At 40.0% G+C, this 26,704-nt stretch overlaps 1 protein-coding gene and 1 long non-coding RNA gene across 4 annotated transcripts in view; one reads left to right on the forward strand and one right to left on the reverse strand.

Moving 5' to 3' along the window:
- Positions 1 to 22,026, reverse strand: part of tmem198ab (transmembrane protein 198ab) — a 38,752-nt gene extending 16,726 nt beyond the window's left edge. The window contains exons 1-2 of one of the 3 annotated variants that reach the window (XM_077199264.1): positions 21,976 to 22,026; positions 21,594 to 21,864 (exon numbers count right to left, since the gene is read on the reverse strand). The gene's annotated coding sequence lies outside the window, so the exon portion shown is untranslated. Of the gene's footprint in view, positions 1 to 21,593 lie in introns of all 3 variants that reach the window. The other 2 variants (XM_077199262.1, XM_077199261.1) reach the window with 2 other exon arrangements.
- Positions 22,027 to 24,672: 2,646 nt separating this feature from the next.
- On the forward strand, positions 24,673 to 26,011 carry LOC143707278 (uncharacterized). Its single transcript, XR_013193151.1, has 2 exons — positions 24,673 to 25,035; positions 25,518 to 26,011. It is a non-coding gene; the product is annotated as an uncharacterized LOC143707278 (long non-coding RNA).
- The last annotated feature ends 693 nt before the right edge of the window (positions 26,012 to 26,704 follow it).

Below are 26,704 nucleotides of genomic sequence, written 5' to 3' on the forward strand. Positions count from 1 at the left end.
GCCTGCTGGTCCAACATTAGCCACCCGGCCCATTCCCATTCCAGGAAACACGTTTAAAAAACCATCCAATTTACCTTACACCACTGCATGTAAAAGCGGAGCACTCAATGAGATTAAATCCCTTGCTTTTGTTCATTGTCGCTTTCCATTCTCTTATTTCCTCTGATAAACTGAAATGCAGTCCAGTCTTTACTGTTCAGCCAGAGTCCCTCTCCTATGGGAAGCCAACAAGTTTAGCTAAAAAAATGTGCAATGTCCAACAGGGAGATCAGAGGTTGTTCTTTTTGAATTGCACTAAATAAACTGCTTTGGTGCAAACACAGCTTAACACTTAATAAATTGACTGATAGACAGATGAATTGACTAGGGATGTCCCAATACCATTTTTTTTCTGAACCGATACCAAAAATTCTGAGTACCGACCGATACCGATCCGATAACAGCGCAGTTTTTTTTTTTAAATCAAGTAGAATTTCTATAACTCTGTGTGAACGGATAATCATTCTTTTGTGTGTTAAACACAATCTACTTAATACAGACAACTTAATTATAAAGAAATATATAACTAAATCTGGTAAATTGTTACACATTGCTCTTTGTATTGTTGTAAAATACATTCATGAAAAACAAGATAACATATCAAAAAGGTCAATTATTTTATATATAGCCTACTATAAAATTAAGACTTTTTTAAATGTATAGCACAGCTGTTTGATGAGGCAGCAACATATGATAGATAGATAGGACAGAACAAAAAAGGCTATTAATAATCTTTCATTGCCCAAAAGTATAATGATATGATTATGAAAGACTCCAATACAGTGCGGCACAAAGCGCTTATGCGCATTCCGAGCGCAGAATGATGCGCTTGAAGCAACACAGAGTCACATCGCGCAGCTCTTCCAGTCCGCATTGAAAAGTTCAAAGCACAAAGGAAAGACATATCGATGCATAGTGTATTATACAGTATCTGTCTATGCAATAGTTTATTGAGCCTTTTCTTTTAATAGTTTTAAATTTCAGTTACTGTGCCCATAAAGAACAATTATAGTGCCCTCCAGTGTTGTGATCTAACAGACACGGTAAAAAGGAACATGATTAAGGTATAGCAATACAGTCCAGCAAGATAGTCATTTTATGCAAAACCATAGAGCTTTATCTACAGATCAAGTATAAAAATTGAAACATTGAATCATCTTGGATAGAGTTTCATCGTTGACTGTCACCGAACGCGACACACTGTCTGAATGCTGAATGGATGACTGACAGCCGCAGCTGAGGGAAGAGTTTACGTGAATTTGAATTGAATGACTTAAATATTAATTTCTATCTCACATTATACTATAGTATTGCTTCAGTACACTTATAATATAGTGCACGAAAACGTTATGGTGCTTTATGCTTTTGTGGGGCTTAACAAAAACACAGAATAGTAAACGCACAATATCGGATTTGGATCGGCCTCGTCTGACCGATACCGATCCGGCCAAGAATGTCAGTATCGGAGCCGATAGCGATACTGAGTATCGGATCGGGACATCCCTAGAATTGATAGATGAAGATGTTGCCACTTCCTCCTTACCCGAGTAACTCTCTAGTTTAACTACCACTGTAAACTGCTCTAGCTTTTTAACCTAACACAGAAGATAAAATATGTTTAAAGGGGACTGTGAGAACGTCTCTGGTTACGAATGTAACCATGAAGGAGAACGAGACACTGCATCTTAGGACACTTTGGGGAATGCCTCCAGAGTGACTGGTGTCTGAATCATGTGTCTTAACACAACAATAACATTGGCAGGTGACAGCCTATGACGTCACTAACGGTGTGACCAGAGTATAAAAGGGCGCCTGTAGTACACGTCAACAACTTCTTTTGTCTGATGGAGACGTGGGCAGGCATACCTAAAGCATGGCCTTCTCAGGGAACCATAATTACATTTGTAACCCAACACATTCCCTGTTGAATGGGAACTTGCACTGCATCCTAGGACGCTTTTTGTGAACAAAATACCCATTCCGCCATGTAAAGGAATGAATTCTATAAAAGCGGACAAATTCAATGACAGTCCACCGCCTCCACAGAGCTCTCAGAGCAGAGGCTTCAGCATTTACGACCCTCTATAGTGAGAGGAAGCCTAAATAACAAAAACAGTTCAATTCCGCATTAGTTGTAGCTATTTTTAAATAGAAAAGTCTTTAAGCCTTTTCTTAAGTGGTCAACTGACTGTGGAACCCTCAGGTGGTCTGGCAATGAGTTCCACAGTCGCAGGGCAACAGAGGAGAAAGCACGATCTCCCATGGTCCGGAGCTTGGTTCTGGGTGGACAGAGGAGATTGCCATTTTGTGAGCGGGGATTTCTGGTTGATGTTTGCTGGGTGAGAAGTTCCTTGAGGTAGGGTGGAGCATTGCCATGGATGCATTGGTGAGTGAGGAGACTGATTTTTTAGTGAATCTTGGCAGAGATGGGGAGCCAGTGAAGTGCTTGAAGGATGGGGGTTATGTGTTCATATTTACGCACTCTCATCAGGATCCTAGCAGCACTGTTCTGTATGTGTTGGAGTTTCTGCAGACTCTTGCTAGGGGTTCCATAGAGATTTGCGTTGCAATAGTCCAGCCTGGCGGAGACAAAGGCATGGACAAGTTTTGTGGCGTCGGAAAGGGTAAGTGTGGGACGGAGTTTGGCAATATTCCTGAGGTGGCAAAAGGATGATTTGCACAGATGAGTTTGTTTTGAGGTAAAGTTGTGTGTCATCAGCGTAGCAATGGAAGGAGATTCCATGCTGGCTAATGATGTGGCCAAGGGGGAGCATGTAAAGAATGAAGAGAGTTGGACAGAGTACCGACCCTTTAGGAACACCAAATGTGACAGCATGTGGGTGAGATTTAGCTCCACCCAAACTGACGTACTCGATCTTCCCAGAAAGGTAGGATATGAACCAGTCCAAGGCAGAATTTGATAGTCCTATATCACTGTGGAGGAGGTTGAGAAGGATGTTGTGGTCGACAGTGTCAAAAGCTGCGGTGAGGTCGAGAAGGATGAGAAGTGAGGGAGAGCCAGCATCGGCTGCCATCAGAAGGTCATTTGTGACTCTGACCAGAGCTGTTTCTGTGCTGTGGGCGGACCGGAACCCTGACTGAAACTTATCGTACAGGTTGTGATGTTGAAGATGGTCCTGGAGCTGAGCGGCAAATGCTTTTTCCAATACTTTGGAAAGGAATGGAAGGTTGGATATGGGCCTGAAGTTGGCAAGGACTTCCGGATCCAAAGTGTTTTTTTTAAGAAGTTGTGTAATAGCCACAATTTTAAGGGGGGAAGGAACATGGCCAGACCGGAGGGTGTGGTTTATTGTTTTTGTGATAAGGGGACTTATGGCAGAGAGATTAGATTTTATCAGGATAGTGGGAAAGGGGTCCAGGGCACAGAATGATGATTTAATTGATGATTCCCTCAATTTCAAGTTGTGAAACGTCAGAGAAACAGTGAAGAGAGTGGGCGAATCCAGACTGTGAACTGACAGAAAGGGCAGGTAGTGCAAAGGGACCAGAGAGATGCGATCGGATGGAGTCTATTTTTCTTCTAAAGAAAGTGATAAAGTTGTTGCAGCGTTCCTCTGTGTTTTCTGTGTGAGCTTTTGTCTGAGGTTTAAGAAGATGGTTTATTGTAGAGAAGAGCTGCTTGGAGTTTCCAGGATTGTTGTTGATGATGTCCGAGAAGAACTGTGACCATGCATCTTTAAGTGACTTGGAGTAGGCTGGTTGGTGTTCTCTATAGGCTAGTCTGTGTACAGTTAGTGCAGATGTTTTGAAACGACGCTCAAGGACACGGCCAAGTGCCTTCATTTTCCGCAGCTCCGAGGTTAACTTATGGTTAGATAGGCCAAGATCATGCACTTGCAGGTTGTTAATGGAAGCAGAATCAGTGATGACCAGATCAAGAGTGTGCCCCCTGGTGTGTGTTGGGACATCAACATGCTGAGTAAAATTCAAACAGTCTAGTAATTGTAAAAAATCAGCAGCTGAGTGACAAGAGGGGGTGTCAACGTGAATATTCATGTCTCCAAGTATTAAAAGGTTGGCAGATGTGGAACAAAGTGTTGTGAGTAGATTGTGCATCTCATTGATAAAGACTGAGTTTGGTTTGGGTGGGCGGTATATAAGTAATATTGTTATCGGAAAAGGGGGTTTGCATTTGAAAGCTAAGCATTCAAATGAGGAAAACTCAGGAAGTGGCAAGGCGGACAGTTTGAATTTAGTTTGGTGTATTATAACAAGGCCACCACCACGTCCAGTGCTACGAGCTTTCTGCAGGTAGGTGTAATCAGAGGGACAGGCTTCATTTATGGCAGAATAAACCTCTGGCTGATGCCAAGTTTCAGTGAGGCACATGAAGTCAGTTCGATTTTCCAAGACGTGATCATGTATGAAGCTTGCTTTTCCTGTCAAGGATTGTGTATTTAAAAGTTCTATTTTAATGTGTGAAGAATTTGTGATTTTCTGCACGGGTCTGAGCAGGCTGTGATCCGCTCCTGGTTTTCTGTCCCACTCAGTGTGCCTCACAGTGTTTCCAAGGACACTAGACCAAGCAGTTACAGCGCTCTGATGACGTAACAGTGGTGCGACGTTGCGTTCAGCTGACCAGATAGATGTGATAGAAGACCGGGTATAAACAAACTTTCTGCGGGAACTTCTGTGGATGTAACGGGGTCTGCGTAGGAGTCCAGACTGTTTGATGGCTGAAATGCATACTGGAGTGGAGTAGTTGTTATATTCCAGCAGTTGCAGATCGGACTATATCAACATCATGCCAATCGCGTTGAATGTTCGCCTGATTATTGCCGTTTGACACAATCTGGCGGCACAGAGATGGAAGCTGGGCAGGTGATCCGAGGCAAAACAATGCCAATCCTCAACGAAAGAGCTGAAGGACTGTCCGGGACAATACCACCAACAGTGGCAGCTAGAAAGCGTCGAGATTGTCCGGGTTGGTGCCTCTATTTGCGAGAGGACAATTTGCTGTAAGCCAATGTGAGCGAGGAAAGTAGCAGGTAAGCTACACAGTCCTACAAATCCGGTGGAAAACCAAAAACGGTCCAAAACCGGGTAGATGCTTCACCCAGCGATAGCTACAAAGACATATAAGACAGAACTCAAAAAAATTAAAATTCTAAAATCAGCCGAAGTCAGGAGGAGAAGCGGCGAATAGTCAGCGCCAGCGTCCTCTCCTCAATCAATCTCAATCATCTCACCTATACAACTTGAACATGTTATCTTATGTTATCTTATGCGGAGCTCTGGGGAGCGGAGGTCTCAGCATGACGACTCTAAATCGACAGAAAACCTAACAACACTTCCTAAGGGTGGTCCCACCAAGGAGGTAGAGCTGCACGATTATGACAAAAATCATAATTTCCGATTATTCCCTTGAAATTGTAATTGCGATTATTAATTACGATTATCACAATTTACATTGAATATATATAGGCATATTATAATACATGTTTACACAAAAATTGTTAACACACACAAGTACTGTTCCACTTTACTTAACATACACATAAATTGTAAGAATGACTCATAGTAAAGACTAGAAAAACATTAGGACTATGCTAAAGCAATTAAATAGCAGTCCCAAACTAGTTTTTGTTAATACAATGTTGATATGAGCCACCACAGTCATTTAATAATATAAAAAATAACACAAAGTGAAAATAAAGTGGAATTTTTGAAAGGACAGTTACCATGGCAAATACACAATACTAACAAGAACTGTTAATGAAACAGCTCCTGGTGAATAGATTGAAAATCATACCTGCATACAAATCCTTCTCAGCTAACACATTTATTGGTATTTTACTTTTATTTCGTGACTTAATAATTTGCATTGTAACGACGTTCCATGCACGTAGTTTCTTTTGCACTTTATACAGTGAAGTACGGTGGCCGAGAGGTGCAAAACAAATCAATTATAAGAACAAAATAACAATTCAGAAAACACAACGACAATTCAGAAAGCAAAATAACAATTCAGAAAACACAATAACAATTCAGAAAACACAATAACAATTCAGAAAACAAAAGGTCTCTCGCTCTCTGTCTCTACCTCTCTGCCGTGTGCTACACGGTTTGGAGCTCGCAAGCTCTAGATTCTCTAGAGCTCCGAGTTTTTAACTAATTTGCGGGCATCAGGGAGCCGCTATCAATATGGAACTTCCGGGAGACTTGGGATGTCTGCATATCACTCCATGGGACCGAACTATCTTTGGCATGTTGATGGGTGCGCAAAAACTTAAGCCATTTGAGCACAAGCTCATTTTAATGTCGTGGTATGTCGCCAGCATGTCCACAATCACGGCATATGAATGTCCTTCTTCAAAGTAACGTTTAAATTTCTTACTTCCTGTAAAGCTTGATTGACAGGTGTCTCGTCCAATCAGCGACAAGTTTGCCATTCTCAAAATGTACCTACCTTTTCCATTTTCTATGAAATGTCGTTGTGTTTTCTGAATTGTTATTGTGTTTTCTGAATTGTTATTGTGTTTTCTGAAATGTCGTTATGTTTTCTGAATTGTTATTTTGTTTTTATAATTGTTATTTTGTTTTTATAATTGTGATTTGTTTTGCACCTCTCGGCCACCGTAGTGAAGCGATACACAGCGCGCGCCGTCGCATTTGCGCGTGCAATTGAAGAGTGCGCGCTACGAACACAGTATAACGGCTGACAGGACATTAAAGTCCGTTTTTCTGAGGTGAAAGACTTTTTATTTCAGCGTACACTTACGTCACTGCCTGATATGTCATATTGTGCTGGGTTTTCTGAAGTAGTAGTGATTCGCCTCTCATAACATAATTATGCTCTAAACACACACACACACAGAGTGGACTTTTTTGTAATCGCGGCTTTGAACGATTACGTAATCGTGGCATCCGTAATCGTAATCGCAATTAGAAATTCGATTAATTGTGCAGCCCTACAAGGAGGCTCACAGAGAGCCATACGACCCACCGTAGCCACCCCAACAAAGCTCTAGAACGGAGGTCTCAGCAAAACGACACTCTAAAGAAAGAGGATCCCTAACTACTTTCTACGCTAAGGACTGCTTAACAAGGAGAAGGAGGCTCAGAAAAGAGCCTCAAACTCGATTCTGCAATCCAGGTGGAGCTCTGGGGGTGAAGGCCTCAGCAGGATTACACTCGTCTAGAGGGAGAGGAAGCCTAGCAATGCCCACGTTGAAGACAGTTAACCAAGGGAGGCTCAAAAAGAGCCTACAAATTCACAGCTCTACGGAGCTTACAGAGCAGAGGTTTTAGCATAACAACCCACTATTGAGAGAGGAAGCCTAACTACGTTTTATGTTAAGAACTGCTTAACAAGGAGGCTCACAAAAGAGCCTGACAACTTGATACTACTATCCAAGCAGAGCTCTGGGGAGTGGAGGCCTCAACAGAATGACTCTCTAGAGCAAGAGGAGGGCTAACAACACTCCACATTAAAGACAGTTCCACCAAGGAGGCTCACAGAAAACAATACCACTCGATGTCATTGTCTATAGTGGAATAATGCTGTAAGGACCATTGTAAAACCTGTAATATGATTTGGTCTCTAGACTCCAGCACTCTAAGAGGTGCCGTACAACAGGAGGGGGTTCGCCCAAGAAGAACAGACCACTTCCTGTTGGAGTCCAGATCCCAAGAAAGTAGGGATGGGCATTTTTCAAAAGCTTTGTATTGGAAAATTTGGGCTCATAAATGTCATAGACATTTAAAAGAAGTTTAATGATAAAAAATGCTAATAAAGACTGTGCCAGTTATCGTGCAGAACGGATACACTCGAGTCAGCATATGCTTATCGTGTTTATATTGTTCCACAAGTTCATTTTGAGGAAAAAAAGAATATCCACATGCTCAGGTGAAAGTTGGCTCCTAAGTCTGATAACAATAAGGCCAGGTGCAGAGAAGAAGGGACACCGATAACCGTGTGCTAGGGGTGTGCGATATCACGGTTTTTGATCGTGGACGATTAAAATGCCTCCGCAATCTGCTTTTTAAGAAATATCGTAGTATCGTGCTACAGTGCATTAGTTCAGTTCTGGCGCCTCCATCTCAACGTGACGTATATCTAACGCAGCAGTAGAGTTACACTCACAGTACATTGCAGGTCATAAAAGTTCATTATTTGCCTGTGCATTAAAGCTTTACCGGTTAAACATTTCATTCATGTGCTGTTGCGGAGTTCTAACTAACATGAGCTTTTCGGAGCATACTAAAACGTCAAACAGCACCTGATTTCTGGACTAAGTTTTCTTTCCAGTCTTATTGCGCTAATACTGTCAAATACACTCAAGGTTTACATAAACACAGTTGGTTATATCTAAAGAGAAAGCAAGCATTTGAGAGAAAATGGGATGCGTGTCTCATGTGTGTCCATTGTTGTCCACATACATATTGAAAAGACAAGTGTAAAAGCACTTCTGATCGGAATGTTATCGAATCTCAGTGTAATGTAAATGCAATCCAGCCATCGTCCATCCATTTACAGGTGTCACGCACGTCACACAAAACCCCACCCACTGTCATTATTCCCCCGCCTCTCTCCGTCCCCTGTCCCAAATGGCGCACTTCATGTGGATTTCGGTCTTGTGGACTTAAATTGCGCGTGCTCGCTGAGTCTACTAGTCCGTAGGCCGTCCCATTCATCATTTTAACGCTCTGAAGTGTGCTTAGCAGTGCACCCTTTGTACCCTTGAAACGGTCTTCTGCGAAGCCCGCATGGATGCAGGCTCCACACTCTTTAACTACCCAGGAATCCTTGCGAAAGGCCAATTAGACAACAGATGGGAGGAGATTTCGCTCACGGACAATTGTTAACATGGCTGAGAAGAAAATATTTAAATGCAAGTATCATTACGGTTTTTATGACATAGGTCATACAAGTTTATACAAACATTATGGTCATCAACCAGTGGTTGATGTCTCAAACATAGGCTAAATATAAAGATGAAAAACCGCACTCTCTAGTTACTTCTTCATATTTATTAATACCATGTCCACACAGACACGTTTCAGCCTAAGCCATCATCAGTGTGTGGTGTGAAACACCAAAGAGATTGCTTTTAAACATAACAGGTGAACCCCATTAACATCCAATCATCTGCACCATCAGGTGCATCAAGTTACCAACATTGTAAAGACACACAGAGAGTAACGACAAAACAAACCATAAATAATGCTCACATGTAACCCTCACAAACAATTACCAAGTTTAAACATAAGAATTAAATTGATTAACTTAATTCCAGATTAAATTGTTTCCAAGAAACAATTTAAAGCCAATTCTTCATTTAAACCATTGGGGTATACCGTTTGTAGCGTATAAATCCAAAAAGCCTCTCGTTGAAGGAGATAGTGCTCCCTATCTCCACCCCATTGGAGAGATTTAACTAACTTGATGCCTTGAAATTTCAAAGTACAAATACCATGCCCAAATTCATTAAAATGTCTAGCCACTGGTGACTTAATGTCATGATGACGTATATTACTTTTATGTTCGTGAAATCTTATTCTTAACTCTCTTTTGGTTTTACCCACATAACAAAGCCCACATGGACATTTAAGTAAATACACAACAAAAGAAGTACGGCAAGTAATTCTCCCTCTCACAGAGAATTTTTTACCAGTCCGTGGATGTGGGAAAGTATTACCTGTAATCATCGCATTACAATTCGCGCAACTCCTACAAGGGAAATTGCCCGGATCAAGGGCTGTAAGCCAATTGGTAGGCGGAGTGTAAGAATCAGCTCTGACCAACATTTACATTTACATTTATTCATTTAGCTGACGCTTTTATCCAAAGCGACTTACAATTGCTACATTTCAGAGGTCGCACGCCTCTGGAGCCACTAGTGGTTAAGTGTCTTGCTCAGGGACACATTGGTGTCTCACAGTGGATTCGAACCCGGGTCTCTCACACCAAAGGCATGTGTCTTATCCACTGCGCCATGTCCACCCCCATATATCACCAACATATCTCTCAAATTACGCGACCTCTTATAGGCAAAGAGTGGAGGGTTTTGAAAAGACTGGCCAATCTGTGTATCACTAGATAAAATATGCCAGTGCTTATAAAGCAAACACAGGCTAAAAATAGCGTGCTGAATAATACGATCGCATTATGATTCATTAAATAAATAGAACCGCATGTCAGAGTTTAACTGAATCATATGTAACAACAACAGGCAGCATATTTCCCCAAACCTGCAGCTCCTGTCCATAACACCAACCAGATCGTCTTCCTATTTCCGGCTTGACGATCAAGTCTGTCCCAAAAATACCTCTCAATGCGCCCTTCTGGACTCACGCCAAGGGCCCTATAGCCCTGCACTACATGACGTCACCAAAGTGTGGAGTCTGAGGAAGTCCACAAGTCCGGAGTGTGCCATTTGGGACAGGGCCACAGTCGAGTGTGAATTACATGTAGGCTACATCGCAAATATACTGAAATGTTTGCCTTTGCAGTTTGCACCCGAAAGTTGCAGAACCATTCATTTTCTGTAAAGAACGCGCATTTTACCCACCACAGCACCCGGACCCCTACATTTCTCTGTACCGTTTCCATTACGGCATTTATCCACATTATAATGGCGCTTTTACACTGCATGGTACGGCTCGGTATGTCTCAGTACGGTTCGGCTTGGAGGGCATGGTTCGGCTCGCTTCGCTTTTCCACTGCGTAGTACGACTCGGCACGGCACGGCTCGGTTCGCTTTAGCTCGGTTTCCTTTTCCACTGCAGTTAGTACCGCTTCAAAGTGGGTGGGATTATAGACTAATCGTTATAGTTTATCCGCTCCTCGGCAACCAACGAGAGGAACGTCTGCACTTCGTCCACTGACCACGATTCAGTCATTTCTTTTTTGGAAGTTTTTTTTCTTTCTTTTTTCATCAAGCAAGTCAAGCAAGTAGTTTTATAACAGTTGCTACAGCGGTGGCTGTTACTGGCTATTTAAATCTAGGGGGTTTGATGTCTCGCCAATACAATGACGCTGGTAGTGACGATTCTGTCTGAGCAATCAGTGATCTGCAGTGTTTTCAAGCCACATTTTAGTATCGGTACGGTACGCTTGGAACCTCAACAGAGGTGGTACCATTTAAAGTGAGTCGAAGTGAGCCGTACCGTACCGTACCATGCAGTGGAAAAGCGCCATAAGTAGTCTAGTTTCAGCCTCTTCATCCTCCTCATTTTGCAAGAATTTGTAAAATGTCCCCCGACTGAAAACTGTTTTTAAAAGAAAACCCATCACTTCTGGTCGACTTTGCACCGGAGCCATCCTTTTTTTTTTAATTTAATTAAAAATAATTTTGCCGGAAATGCGAGATCCGATCTGTGCACTTAATGTGCACCGGATCGGATCTCGGTGATGGCATATTAATGCCAAGTGTAAACGCAGCCTTAGATGCACCGGTCTTTAAGTGACAGTAGCCCAATGTTAAACATGCTGCCGCTTGTCTTTAAAGGGATAGTTCACCCAAAAATTAAAATTCTATCATGACTTACTCACTTTAATGTTGTTCCAAACCTGTATTCATCTCTTTCTTGTGCTTAACAAAAAAATTAAAAAAATTAAAATATGAATGTGGCTGTCCAAACAGTTGCTGGTCCCAATTGACTTCCATAGGAAAAATATACTAAATATACTATGGGGACCAGCAACTGTTTGGTTACCCATATTCTTCAAAATAACTTTTATTTTCAACAGAAGAAATAAATTTATTCAGGTTTAAAACAACTTGAGAGAGTAAATTATGACAATTTTCATTTTGGGGGAAACTAGGCTAATCCTTTAATGTTAATAAAACAACAAAAAACAAAGAGAAAATCAGGTTGACTCGAACACTCACACAGGTGCCTAGACTGAAATGTTTTACCATTGGGCTCACTTCTTGTATCTTTTGCAAAGTCTCGCACACGACAGCGTTCTAAAAACGTGGTGCTCAAGTTAAAAGTGCAATTTTTAAATACGCATCTCGAATTTTTCCTCCATTCCACTGTCCATGTCTCACATTTTTCAAAGCAAACCCTGTTCTGTGAGAATGGCCCCTTATACAGGCGTGTTGTTGCCACTGTTGCCACGGTCAACCGGCCCGAACAGCAACTTGTTTCATGGGCATAATCATCCCGATTTAAAATACTAAATATAAAACATGATGTTTTATATTATTGGGGCGGTCCCAGTGTGTCTGCAAACAGATCGGGAGGTTTAAGATTTGATCTGTAAATGCCTCATAACACCAGATAATCTGAGGTGAACATTGTAAACGACTAAGGTCCTGGACAAGATTTTTTCTCAGTTTGTTTAGAGGGGTAAATCAGGGATAAATCGGCCTAAAACTCCTGTAGTCTGAGCTCAGCGTTAAAGGAAAATAATATGAAACAATACAAAGTAGGGCTGTTGTGATACTGATTTTTAACTACATTGTTATCATAGCCAAAATAATTTACAGTAGCAATATTATCAAAATTTCTATAGATATTTTAAATAAATAAATTAGTCTTCTTTGACTATTGTTTTCTCTTTTTTTGCCAATAAATAACACTCATAATGTGTAGGGAGGTAGAGAGATAGTTGTTGATCAGTACTTCCTGCATCCCATTTAATAATAAAAAAAAAACTCACACTGGTTAGATACATTTTCTGGGTGTGGATAGTGTGATAGTGGATAGTAGCTACACCTGCATTGTTTTATGATGGGTCGCAACTACTGTTAGTAACTAAGTGTTAACCAAACAAGATTCTGGCGCAGGATTATTTACAATATTATCACTTGTGTAGAACTAACATGATATCAATATTACATTTAAGGGGTCATGAAATGAGAATCAAAATGTTCTTGATATTTACACATATAAGAGGTTACTTTACAGTAAAAACATAGGCTACTAGTGCTTTCAGAATTCAGAAGTTTTAGATCTCAAAACTAACTCCCTAGTTTAAAATATTAACAATTAAATAAACACTTATTCTTTTCTATCCTCCACAAACAGAATGATTTGAAATCAGGAGAATTGTGATGTCACCTTTCTCCTCAACACGCCACTTAACATGCGTCATCAACGTAAATTTATGGAGGCGTGTTCATCAATCATAAGAGTGATTCTGCTGTTGGATAAAGATGTCGAGTAAGACCGTCAAACTCAGATGTTGTTCTCAGTGGATATACAGTACAGAAACTGCACCTCCAAACCTGCCTAAAATTACAAATGCATGGTTGAATTTATTTTTAATGACGTGCATGAACACTAAAATTATGGTTTGCGCTTCACATTTTTCAAAATATATTTTATTGAAAGATATAGCAATGCCAAGAATTGTGTCCTCGGGGTCAACGCACCCCTTAAAGCAAATTTTACTTTGAAGACCAAAAAAGCAACTGATTCCAGACTGATTCATGCATGAATAACTACAGACACAGTCATTTGTTTGTATGGGTTTGATGATGTACTGAATGAGTGGCACTATGTGAGTGGTATTTGACCACAGAAACAGATCCGGCACCACCTGCTACACCCCCTACAAGCTGTCCTGTCGTACCTAACACCAGGGCCTTGTCTGTGGGCTATGTTCTCTCACGACTCCCTTAGTCACCCAATCATCCATTCAGTAACCCACCTACAGCACCGTCAGCATGCGTTGGCTACAGATGATATTGTGTGTCTTTTAGGCAGTGTCGTGTTTGGAAAGCATTCAGTTCCTGAAAACTGTTCAGTTTGGCTGATGATTTGAACAGTGTGTATGTTCATCAGAGCACAAGGTTCCAGCCTGATGCGTCACCCTGCAACAAAATCAATGTGTATCGTGTTGTCTCATTGTTTTCCATATCTTATCCAGCCTACAGATTGTTTCTCTTCTCTGCCAGCTCTTTATCCAGGTTTGCTCATGAAATGCAATACTTTCTTGACTCGCATACTATGGTTTGTTCCAGTATTGTGTGTTAGTGTTGCAAAATGTCAGCAAAGCGTCTGTCCAGCAGTAAACCTCAATCATATCCTCCCACAAGCGCCAAAAACTACACCCCACCACTCTATCTTTCCCTTACATAAACATTTACACATTTTCTTTGTCTTATCCAATTTAAAACACACATACAAACATTCTTTATCATATTTGCACAGACATGGTGTACCCTCTCATTCACACATTGTCTAGATAGCGCCCAACACACCACCATCCTAATGATAATCCTCCACTAGCAGATTTTCCTATTTTCATGAATCAGGTGGTGCTCTTTGGCAAAGGCTGCTACTAAAATAGTCTGCCGTCTCGGCCAAACCCTGCAGGGGCTGTATTTCTCTCATCCCATTGCGGTTTGGACACTGCCAAACACCCAGCGTGGAGTTACAGAATTCCACTCCGGAAAAGATCAGTGTGAGTGATTTTGTGTCTGTGTGTGTGTGCGTGGGTGAACCTGGAACACTGCCAGCGGAAGAAACTTGGGCAGAGAATAGAGAGGATGGAATAAAAAAGGAGGAAAAAATGAGATGATGAAAAGCAATGAGCAAAACAAAAGAGAGAAGACTGTGGTGCGTTTTAAAGAGTATAAGAGACCGAAGGGGAATACAATGTGAGGAATAGAAGAATTGATAAGAGGGAGAGTTAACGTGTGTGTAGGGAGGAGAAAGAAATGGAACCCTCTCTTGCATAACTCCTTCATAATGGATCAGTCATGCTCCACTCATTCTGTTCATGTGTCGCCTGCAGTATCTGCTGACGAAGGTGAAAGGAACCCACAGCCTGGTTGTGCAGAGAACTAGAAAATGGAGTCAGATGAAACTTTTCACAACTCTTCAGACGGAGATTAGCAAATCTGACTAAGGACCTGTTTCCACGACACCGTTTTCAACTAAAAACAGAAAACTTTTTGTGTGTTTTTTTGGCCGTTAATTTACACGACAACGGCCTTTTGGGGCCCTGAAATTGCTAATTTTTTTAACGTTTTTAAAAACTATACTGTTATTGTCTCCGTGTAAACTACAAAAACGGGGACATTATGCATATTATGTGTTCAGTAAATTGGCATGAAGTTTTACGCCAACTACTGGCCTGGAAGTATAATACAGCATTTTTAGTCGTTTTTCCGGATTCGTGTCAATGGGGATCGTTTTTACAACGTTGTCGTCTGTACGCGAAAAACAAAAACCTTTTTTGTTTCTAGTACATCGTTGCATCTAAACGTGCCCTAAAATGCATGAGTGTGGACAATAACGATTTTTAATAACAATAACTTTTTTTCTCTGAATGACAAGGAAATTAAATTCATATGCTTTAGTTTCAAAGAGCCAAACTCTGGGCCTCCCAGAACGACAAGGCTCCAGTGAGGTCATACTCTCGGCACCTCATGGCTCAGTCTACAGGAAACACATTGTATAAAAACAACAAAATCAACTTCAAAGCAAAAACAACAGATGTAAAAAATAAAGTAAAAAAAAAAAATATATATACAAAACACAAAGAAGAAGAAAAAAGCGGATTACTAGCACATAGAGGCTGGCCTACCTATTTTCTTTCACAGGATCTATCATCACTCTAATCACTCATAAAACTACTATTGGTAATGAAAACAATCTGTTATTCTAGAAATTCTAGAAAACAATCTGTTATTCTTGTGACTTCTGGATTGAATTTTAGAGGTTCCTCTGGTGTCAGACCTGTAATCGTACCCACAGGGGTGGTCACATGAGATCACATCAATGTAAAACAACAGAGGCTCATGTGCAACAAACACTTACAGCAATCACCTAAAAAAAATATGGTGCTAATAACAACAACCACAACAAGTAAAGGTGCAGTTAATAAATCTATGTTTCTTCTTTATGCTGATGCATGGTTATCAAGTAGGGCTGCACGTTTTCAAGTTTTTCATTAACCGTTAACCGAGGCCCTTAGCGGTTAATACTCGGTTAACCATAGTCTACGCGCCGCAACCCCGAGATAGAGACACACGAGAAAGGGGTAGTTCATTTTTAACACCTTTAATAACTGCACAAAACGTCTTTAACTTTTAGGTGGCAAAATATTGTTTTAGGCTACCTAATTCTGTGAATTACACTGCACAAACCAAAAGTACTACTGCCGAATGAAGAAGGGCCAGTTCTCCCCAGAACATAAAATATTCATTTTATTTTATTTTTCGTGTTCGCATTTATATGGAACAAACAATGGGACGTGGCAGTTCTGGAAGCGGCACTAAAACTTTCACAGAGACCTCAAACAGAATGCACAAAGCCTTTCTTTAAAGTGAATTTCGTTTTGTATTAATTGTATCTTAATTTTAATCAATGTTTCATCAACCAATTACCTGGGAATAAAAAGTAAATATAGCAGACATTAGATAATACGGAGCCGCCGGCGCATGAACTGGAGCTCATCTCATAAACGAATTCCGAAACTCAGCGTAGGCTATAAGGTAGCCTACTTGTCTCACAGACCTGAGAAATAAATCTATATTGAAATGTCTACTTTTAAACTCAACAATTTAAAACGAAAGAAAACAGACTGCTCTCTGCTTATGTAATCCGTATGAAAAGTGCATTTCTCTCTGGCGTGTTCACTGCGAAGATCGCGATTCAGCATTGTCAACTTCATCTTTCCAGCTGAGTGAGCCTGCAAACAATTAAAACGTCTCCTTGCTATATTTGACATATTCATAATCATTACTTTTGCCTGTACTTTTTGACAGCTTTTAGGTTATTGGCAGCGCAACCCAGGCTACATTACATGAACGCGTCAGCACCGAAAACATGGAGATGGAGATTTTTTTTAAATAATCGCACAACCTATTTGATATTCCAATTAAATAGGCTACTCAGTTAGGCTACTCATCCCAACCAACTATTAAAAAAATGTTTACTTGTAAGCGGTCTTTTTACATGTTAGTTTTTTTCTGTGAGCGGGAATTGAAAACCAGGAGTGGACTATTAGCGAAGTGATTACAGAATGCTAGAGTGGAGAGAGGAACGTGCTTTCGCTCCACTCCAGGCTTTGATCACATCCCGCTCAGCAAGGTGAATACACCTCGTCTTTCCTTAATTTAAGACCTATTCAAACTAAAATTAAGACATTACACTATTTGAGAAATGAAAGCCTATTTACGGCCTTAAAATTATGAAAAGTGAACTTCTTGTGGACAATTCAAATGTCTGGGAGCGCTCTGGGGGTGCAAAAATGTATTACAACTAAATTCAATGCACGCCATTGACGCCACTTAACCGAGCAAAATGTGACACTCGGTTACGCAATTTTTAACGGTTAATCGGTTAACCATGGACACCCCTATTATCAAAACACAAAAATGTGTCCAGTTTGGTGATTACTTTGTTCCTCAGTAACAATGATGGACATTCTGTTAAATTTATATCTGGTCATTCAATGAATGTCCATAGACAATACTAAAAAAATTAAACCCGATCATTCCAGGCGAATGGGGTGAGGTTACAGATTCGACGCACAAGAAATATACCCGGCATGGAAAAAACAAAAGGGGGGGATTGGGGTGAGAAAGAAACAGGCTTTCCTCAGACTACCACACCAGATTTCACTACAAAGCTTGCAATGGCTCTGACAGAGAGCACTGAACAAAGGAGTGTGTGGCTATTCTACTATAACTTAACACAAATAAGTTATGGCATTGCTCAGACCACTGAATATCACAGCCAGCTAGGGAAGAGCTTTATAGTAAACAGACTTGATCAGTAATGACAGGCCTTAGATGGGGCTACTAGTCTACTATACATAATGACGTCAGATCCCTGGCAGACTCAGTTTATTTAAGGTCTCATTAATTCTGAATCAGACTGAAATACATTATTCTGTATCATTTTATTGCATGCCAACAAATAACGTTGAAGCAAAGACGAATTTTTCATTTGTGGGTCAACTATCCCTTTAAGGCCATGGAAAATGTCATGGATTGAAAAGTATTTTCAATGTCCTGTTGGCTAAACAATCTACACTAAGGTTCTCAACAATAACTTTTGGAGCTCATTGTACTCATGTCCCGTAAAGCCTTGCCTTTATTCGCATCAAATGAAAAATGCCATTTACCCATGTCTATATAGTAATTTCATGAACGACTAATTAGAATGCACAGACTAGTTCCAGAAATGTCCACTCCCATCCAATAACAGTCACTGTTTTCATAACACCACAATGATGAAATGCTTGTGCATGCTGGAATTTAAAAAGATTCTGCAGTACATGTGGCTTGTGTTGAGTGGATTAATAGTATTATGAACTCACGCCTCCACCCTCTCTGTACACCTTTGTCTTTTCTTTAGCGGCAACCCCATATCACCTCTCAGTCTTTCCAGGTCACTTCTATTGTGTTCGTTCAAGGTTTAAGGAATGCCTCCACCTAACCACCTGTGACTTAACTGCACACACCATTACACTCAATGTTTTTGTTCATTATTTATTACTCTGTAACACCAACACATATACTCCAACACCCATTACACTAACATGCAGAAATTGCCACATAATCTGTTCTGCAACCAATACAACTGTAACATAACATGGGGTTAAACATGCAGACTGATCGGGACAAAGCAATGAGTTTTTATGCTAAAAAAAAATCCCATCATAAGAAGGTCTGAGAGTCATATATCTGTCTGAGTTGGTGGACATCAAAAGAATGCAACTCTTTTGGTGATTTGGACATGGAATAAAAGGATCCCCATGTGGCACACACAAGTTAGGACGAAAGACGAAAGATTTGACCAAACAGCTAGAGGCCTGAAGGACAATGAATGGTCTGTTCATCAAACAGTGCATCCGGGGGAAAGTCTTTCTCTGTTTCTGTGTTCATGGAAGTTGAGCCAGCGTAAAAAGAGCTAAACCACATCAATATCTGCAGTTTAGATCAACAATATGCATCAAATTATGACGGTCTAAACATACGTTACATGGGCAACATATGTTTTGGTTAAATGCGTAAAAAAGTAGTGGTTGGTGTAAAAATGAAGACTAAAGGTGCGGTCACAAAAATGGTGCAAAACGGTCCATTGTCTATTGTCAATAGTGTAATGATCCAAGAAGCATAGCTCACACAGAAGTCACTTTCAAAACATGCAGCTTTTTGTTCATCAACCTGGAAAATGACCATTCAACACTGCGTGGTCAATTTGAATCCATTGCAAAATGTGTGTGGGCCATTCCACGAAATTCACAGTTGTGTGGATTCAATGACTGACTCAATGACAAAAATTCACCAAACAAAAGTGAATGTGACTGTGACTTAAAACTCCAATGCAGTGATTGAAAAGACATGTGTGTGTATTGATGCTACCTCACTTGCGTGTGATCTCTAATCTGGTGTCCATATTGACAAGCCAAATCATTAAAAATTAATAATTTATTAACATTAATGATACTAACACCTGACAGCAGACCATGGCATAATCTAACATACCAGTTAATGTACTAATATACATAATCTAATGTAACCTAACCATAGCAATTATCACAAGCTCACATCCAAACTACTCAAATCTGTTGGTGTCGCATGATAGCTCTGCTAAATGTGACAGATTTTACAGGAATAGGTCTTCAGCCATGATGAATTAACTTTGATTCGATGTGTGCTGACATTCAGGACAAATGATGGGGACTGCCCTGGGGGCATCATTTGTGCTGTGCCACTGCTCCTTTACTGTACCACTGCAATCGATGGGTGACATGTGCCAATACCAAATGTTCCTAGGGAACGTCCGCACAGGCTAAAGTCAAGTGACTACATCACACAAATAAAACTGGCAGTGCACATGCTGATAGTCACCAACTCCTTAAAGCAATCGGCAAGCAACCCTTTCACACAGTAAAACACAGGGTTAAAAAGATAGATGCCAAGTGTATTGCTGTCAATGAAAAAGATTTGGTATGGTACGTACATTTTTCGTAGCATGCACCAACAAAGTCTACAATGTGTGGGAACTCTGATGGGATCAGAGTTAGACCTAACAAAGAACCTAAAGAGAACATGGTGATAAGATGAAGCAAACAAACTAGTGAACATGACACGTCACGATATGATGACATACCTAAGATCACAGAAGAGGTTATGCGAGAAACCAAATGACTTGTACAGTAGGACACTGATCAAGATCACTGGCTCTACCTTAAGAAAAGCACTGTTTGTAAAAATTATATCAAAGAAAGTCTAAAAGAAATAATTTAATGATACTGGTTCTCACAGTAATTTGATCTGGAATCGGACTACACTGCTCGTGCTCTTTGTTTTTGTTCATAAGAAGAATGGGTTTGGGTCACTGTAGCTGCTAGGCCTAGCCTATATTCTGAGTTGTGGTGTTGTAGTAACATTTATTAGACTAAGGCAAGAAACTTTGTCAAAGTACTTTTTCACAGTCCATGAACAAACCAAACATCATGAAAATTGCAAAGTAATTCTGGAATTTAAAAAAAGAAATTGGTTCCAGTTCTTGGGAGGATAGGCTACTCCATCCAAAAATCAACCTCATGCCAGCCCGGATGTATATGACTTTCTTTTGTGGAACACAAATGGAAATTTTTACAAAAATTATGTAGATTTATCCATCCGTTTAGCCTATATAATATGAATAGGTCCCACAAAGTTGACGATGTGAAACTCGAAGTGACGGTCCACTGTGATTCCGCATCACTTCTCGCATGAGATGTTCAGACAGTTGGACAAAAGTGATGGTTTGTAGTTGAAGACTTTAAAAAAATATTTGTATTATTCCACACACACCGATAATTTTGCATCAGAAGACAATGATTCATCAAACTGGGATCATATGGATTAGTCGTGCTCATTTCGCTTGGTTTTTGAAGGACTTGCATATGCACTCTAAATCTAAGAGATGGATTATTTTACCGAAAAAATCTGTTTCTGTTCCACATAATAAAGGTAGTCACACAACTCATCAGTAAATGATGAGAGAATTATGCTTTTTGGGTGGAGTATGCCTTCAATAAAAACAGTTCTCAGTTTCCTAAGATGTCAATGAAATAGTTTAACATGATATCTCCCAATTCCATACATTGTACATTCTCTGGGAGAATAAAATGTTTAGTTTACTATAACACACTCGAATAACATAAAAGCCAACAAATAACAAAAAGCAAGTCTAAGTTCATGAGGATGTCGCATTCAAGTTAGTTTGTGTGTCCTGTCTCGTCTGGCACGTCAATGCCCTTCTGCTGCATGTTAACAGAAGTCATAATCACTTTACCCGCAGGTATGAACAAAACACATGCATAGAGAACTATATATGCGTAAGACACTAATAGTGCCATCACATCTTGAAAATCTCATGCAAAAACTCATTTGGACTGGGAGCAGATGACACATCTCGAGCGAAGTAGGCCACGACATCATTTTCTTGATATGATCGCATTCATAACACGCAAGCAAATCCCCCTATGCTACTGATGTACAGACATTTACAGTAACGCGTGTCTGTGACATGAACGACAGTGCCAGAATGCTAAACCAAACCCGCACTTGGCGTTCTCATGTTATTCTGAACAAAAGCGTCCAGACGTGGCCATATGCACTTACCCTGATCGCGGTTCAGCATCCTGCTTGTCCCAGATCCCGGTCCCGTGCTTTGGCTTCGCTCGTCCGACAGTCTAATCTCCGGCGAAACAGCCACATTCCAGTCCTATCGATCAAGCCCTGCACACTTGAGCTCGCTCGGGAATATAAAGCACTTGTTTGTCCTGACACACCGCTCCGGAGATGTTCCCGAGGTTCTCCCTGTCGGCTTCTCGTTGGTCGTGGGTGCTGCCAATTAGTCCACGCACTGATTATTGCCTTACATTTGTAAACCCTAAGACAGATAAAGCACAATATTTATAGTATGCTGTGGAGTGACTTCAGTGGGATGACAGTCACTGATCAGAAAGATACCGAAACACACATAAATACTGCTGTTACCTACTCTGTCTGGGCTGGGGCGGACCGTATTGGCCCGAGCAGGCGGGGTCAGGGGGAGATGTAGGGCACGAGAGTGCTACTAGTGGAGGATCGTGAATTTGAACACATGCGCAAATCCCTGGGATTCATTTCGATTAATGGGAATCTCTACAGCTACTCTTGGTAGTATCTAGGGGCAAATCTGATAAAAATCAGTATTTAATCAGTGTCTGTAAATAAAACTCTCAGTTTTCCTCATTTAACAAACAACCTCTCTGTAATGAACTGTATCGACTCAAGAGAATAAATACAAAACAACTACCAAACGATACTTTTACATTTACATTAACTTAAGGTGATTATACACAGGGCAACTTTTTGAGCAATGTTGCTGGGCAATCTTGCCAAGCGATTGTTGCTTGGGCACTTTCCCATTGAAAATGGGCAATACATTTCTATCTGGATAATTTAGATCGGTCGTGGGCCCTGTGTCTCATCTGGTTGCCCGTTGACGGCAACATTGCCCAACAACATTGCTCAAAAAGTTGCCCTGTGTATCATCACCTTTACAGATTATGGAACATTTAATTTAGCCTACTGTGCGTTAATAGGCTACCTACTGGCACAAATGAGTGGATTCAAAATCTATACGCTTATCAAATTCATGTCATTAAATAGGCTATATCTGTAAATATCATTATATGTCGTTGTTATTCTCACATTAATATTACAGCCCAACATTCCAACAGATGATGGAAATGTGAGCAATTTGAGAAGAAAGTTCAAAACCACTGCTGCCACCTGCTGGACACAAGGTCTATAGCATATAAGTGAGGTAAAGAGACGCAGGGGAGCTGCAGAATGGATGTGTTCACCCAAAAATAGAACACAAACGAAGATGTTAGGCTTTATGGCATGGCAGTGTAAGGGTGGATTTCCTGCAGGGGTCCAGGCTGCAAGACTGCCGAATGACTAAAGAAACGTTGTTAGCAAGATAGTAGAAAACTGAACATTTCTTTATACCACCCACTGCTACTTTTACCATCGACGGAAATAAGCGTTTACAATAGCTTTATGTGGGAGAGCGTTGCTATAGAGAGTGGCAATATTGTATTGCAATAGGTAGCAATTCAAAGTCAAAACCAAATACAAACTACTTAGCACATCCTTTGTAATTGAAAAGGTTTAATGACAAAATATGGTTATGGTTACACTTAAAATAGTTACAAAATAGATGTTTGAGATGGTAAAGAGAGAGAGAGCTCCAAAAAAGGAACCCAGAGAATAAAAGAGAGCCAGAGCATAAAAGAGACAGAGCATTGGGATAAGGGGTGGAAAACAGTAAAAGCAAATGTGTTTGTTCATTTAAAATATTTTAGATTATTTCCAATCCGACAGCAGCCTGCATGAAAAAAAAAATGCCATGAAAGTGAATGGTGACTGGTTTGAAAGAAACCTCAGGGTGAGTATACATTTTGACAGAATTTTCACTATCACTTCGACAGTTATTAGGCTGACTAGCAGCATAACTGTTTCTTGCAACATTAATAATAAATCAGCATATTAGAATGATTTCTAATCATTCAGATCAGAAGACTGGAGTAATAATGCTGAAAATTCAGCTTTTCATCACAGAAATAAATTACATTTTAAAGTATATTAAAATAGAAAACCATTAAAATTGTAATAATATTTCACAATATTAATGTTTTTCTGTATTTCTGATCAAATAAATGCAGGCTTGATGAGTATAAGAGACTACTTCCAAAACATAAAAAATAGTAATGTTTCCAAACTTTTTACCAGGACACTGCTATTCAAAAGTTTGGGATTGGTAATAGAAAGCTTTTGTAACATTATACACTACCGGTCAAAAGTCTGGGGTCAGTAAGATTTTTCTTTAAAGAAATTAACACTTTTATTCAGCAAGGAATCATTAAAATGCTCAAAAGTGTAAAGACAATTATAATCTTACAAAAGATTTCAATTTCAGATATGCTGTTCTTTTGAACTTTCTATTCATCAAAGAATCCTGAAACAACAGTAATATTGTGAATCTAATCTTATCCATAGTGTAGGCCCTATAGCCTACTATTTTGATTAAATGAATGCAGGCTTGTTGAGCAGAAGAGACTTCTTTTAAAAGCATAAAATGGCAGTGTATATCAAAAGGCCTATGAACATCCAACAAAAACTTTACTTTTTTTAAACAATGATCTTTTATACAATGGTGTTTCTTAAAATGACCCTACAATGTATGGACTCACAGAAACTCAGGTCGTTTCCATCATTCACCACACGATGGTGCCATATTCTTGCAACAAGCACCGAGCAGAAATAATCATTGAAGCGAGAACATAAAATGTAGGTTTTGAATGTAAGCCTACTACACATAATCGAATTTAGAAGAGTTACGTATTTAACCTGAGGCAAACTTCAATTGTTTATGTGATAGGCCTAATGGACAATAACTAATAAATATTCTACTCAGAAGTGAAACCCTATATTTTACTGCTGGTCAGTTTTCTCTGCACATAGCCTACATAACATTAGCTAACCTACAAAAAGTAGGCTGGTAGTCGTCCATCGGGTAACTATCTTATTCAGCGTCTGATCTAAATCAGGAAAAAAAGAGACATTTGCAAGTGTCATGTAAATTTTGTGCAAATTATACCCGCCCTACGTGAAATAGACAAGCCCTTCCTTGTCATCGTGATTCAGTGACTGAATGATTCAAAACGTTTACCGCTTACGATCAAGGATGATCCGTATAACATATCCGTATATCGGATCTTAGAAGTAAAATGACATTTGCATCTAAAGCCTTGGAGGCCCAAACCACACTTCAGCAGGACCATCATCATCATCATCATCACACCCCGCCCCTCGGTCAACATTAGACCTGTGTAAAGTGCGACAGGTGCGTGGAGAGATCAGCACCTTTACAGCTGCGGGGAAAGGAGAGGGGCCACGACTATAAAAACCCGACACTGGCCAGGCTGATTCACAGGACCCGCAGGTACGGAAACGAGCATGTCGACCGAGGCCCTCCATCAGAACAACCTGGATATGAAACTACAGACAGGTAAAACCAACTAAACAAAAAAACTTGAAGGGATTTTCTCAGACCATACATAAATCCATTAGGGTACAGGCATTTTTTATTTATTTAACTATTTGCATTGTTCAGAATATAGCATATTTTACAAATTTTTTGGGATTTGATATCGATATACGCACAAACTACAGTATCGACATTTATTAAAATTAACCTTTTTAATTTTGTAAGTTAGGGGAAGGAAACATGCATTGTGAAAAAAAACCCTGAAAACTTTAATGTAGTAAATTGAAAGTAGAGCCAAAATTGCATCATGCAGTGGAAAATGATTTGCAGTTTCGACCAGATTGAATGTAATTAAGAAATCAAATTAAAACTTGTCAGGAAAGTCATCATAAGTTGATTGAAACAAAAACATTATTGTAACAATATATCCAAGAATGTACTGTAATGCTATACTATCCAATTTAATTAAAACTGTTACTTATTTTACTTTTTCTTACTTGCAGGTAAATGGCAGGGAACACCTGAAAAATGAAATCTACTCGATTCAAAGTTTTTGACCGTATAGTTTCTGGAGTTTATCACGGTCTGCCTCCAGAACGTCGCAAACTGCACTTGCTCTACGTTGAGCCACACGCACAATACATATGGATTCAGTTTTGTTCGTTCGGCTCGCGTTAAGCAAGTGCAGAACTTCTTCAGTTGCCAAACTCCTGTGCCATTTTATGGATTAGAAGCATGAATAACTGCTGTGCTCTATGTTTGGAATGGAAAATAAGTACCCAAACCTCATAAATGTGAGATATCCATACAAAAAATGAGTGAGCTACTATATTGATCACCTGCCTTCTGAAATGACCATGATTTACAATATCACCTGTTACCCAACACAATGTTTGTTGAGCTCACTACCTCTCTTCTGTGCTGGTTTTAAATGAGTAAACTTCTCACACATGCTGCAGTGATGTAACGGCAAAATAAAATACTTCTTAATCCTTCAGTGTTTGTATGTTGAGTTATCACACGTACGCTATAGCCTGGTAACTGTGGAAGCATATGATTGCTATGGAAATCTAGAAGTCTGTGGAGAGTTTGATGTGCATAATGGGTAATCTGCTCTAATAGGTAACAGGTAAAACATTAACTAGAGGAGCCTGGACTCTCTTCCCTCTCCATCAGCCTGACCATCTGCTCCTGGCTGTTTCTCACAGGCTCACATTGAGTCACCCTGGCCTCTATCTCTCAAGTCAAATTCATTCAAATAAATTAACATTATCTCAACTCTTCTGGATAACACGCACATAAAGCCATTCGACGTCTGGCTGTTGTTAGGTTAGCAGTGCATCATTATAGCACGCCTTTGGTGTGTTTTTTTCTTCTTTATTTACCATACAGCTGCATTATATTAACTGTTACAGTGTGAGGCATTGTTTTATTTCACCTCTGTTGTTCCTATTAGGCACTACTACAAAGCTCAAAGACTACACAAGAATACTAATAAAACAAGCAGTTTAGCTGAAAGTGAAATGGGGTTTGTGATGGCAGATGTGCAATCGGAGGGCTGTTATTAGATCAGAATTTGGTGTTCTGCTCTGATGATGCTGAAGGCTACTGCAACTAAAGAGGCTCCAGAGGCCATGTGTTTCAGCCAAAGACTATTACAATACCACTAATGAAATATGCAAGTGCCTTT

The sequence above is a fragment of the Siphateles boraxobius genome, unplaced genomic scaffold (genome assembly GCF_051911475.1).
Source record: "Siphateles boraxobius isolate OS27281-9 unplaced genomic scaffold, OSU_SipBor_1 41, whole genome shotgun sequence".
In the NCBI taxonomy this organism is placed as follows: domain Eukaryota; kingdom Metazoa; phylum Chordata; class Actinopteri; order Cypriniformes; family Leuciscidae; genus Siphateles; species Siphateles boraxobius.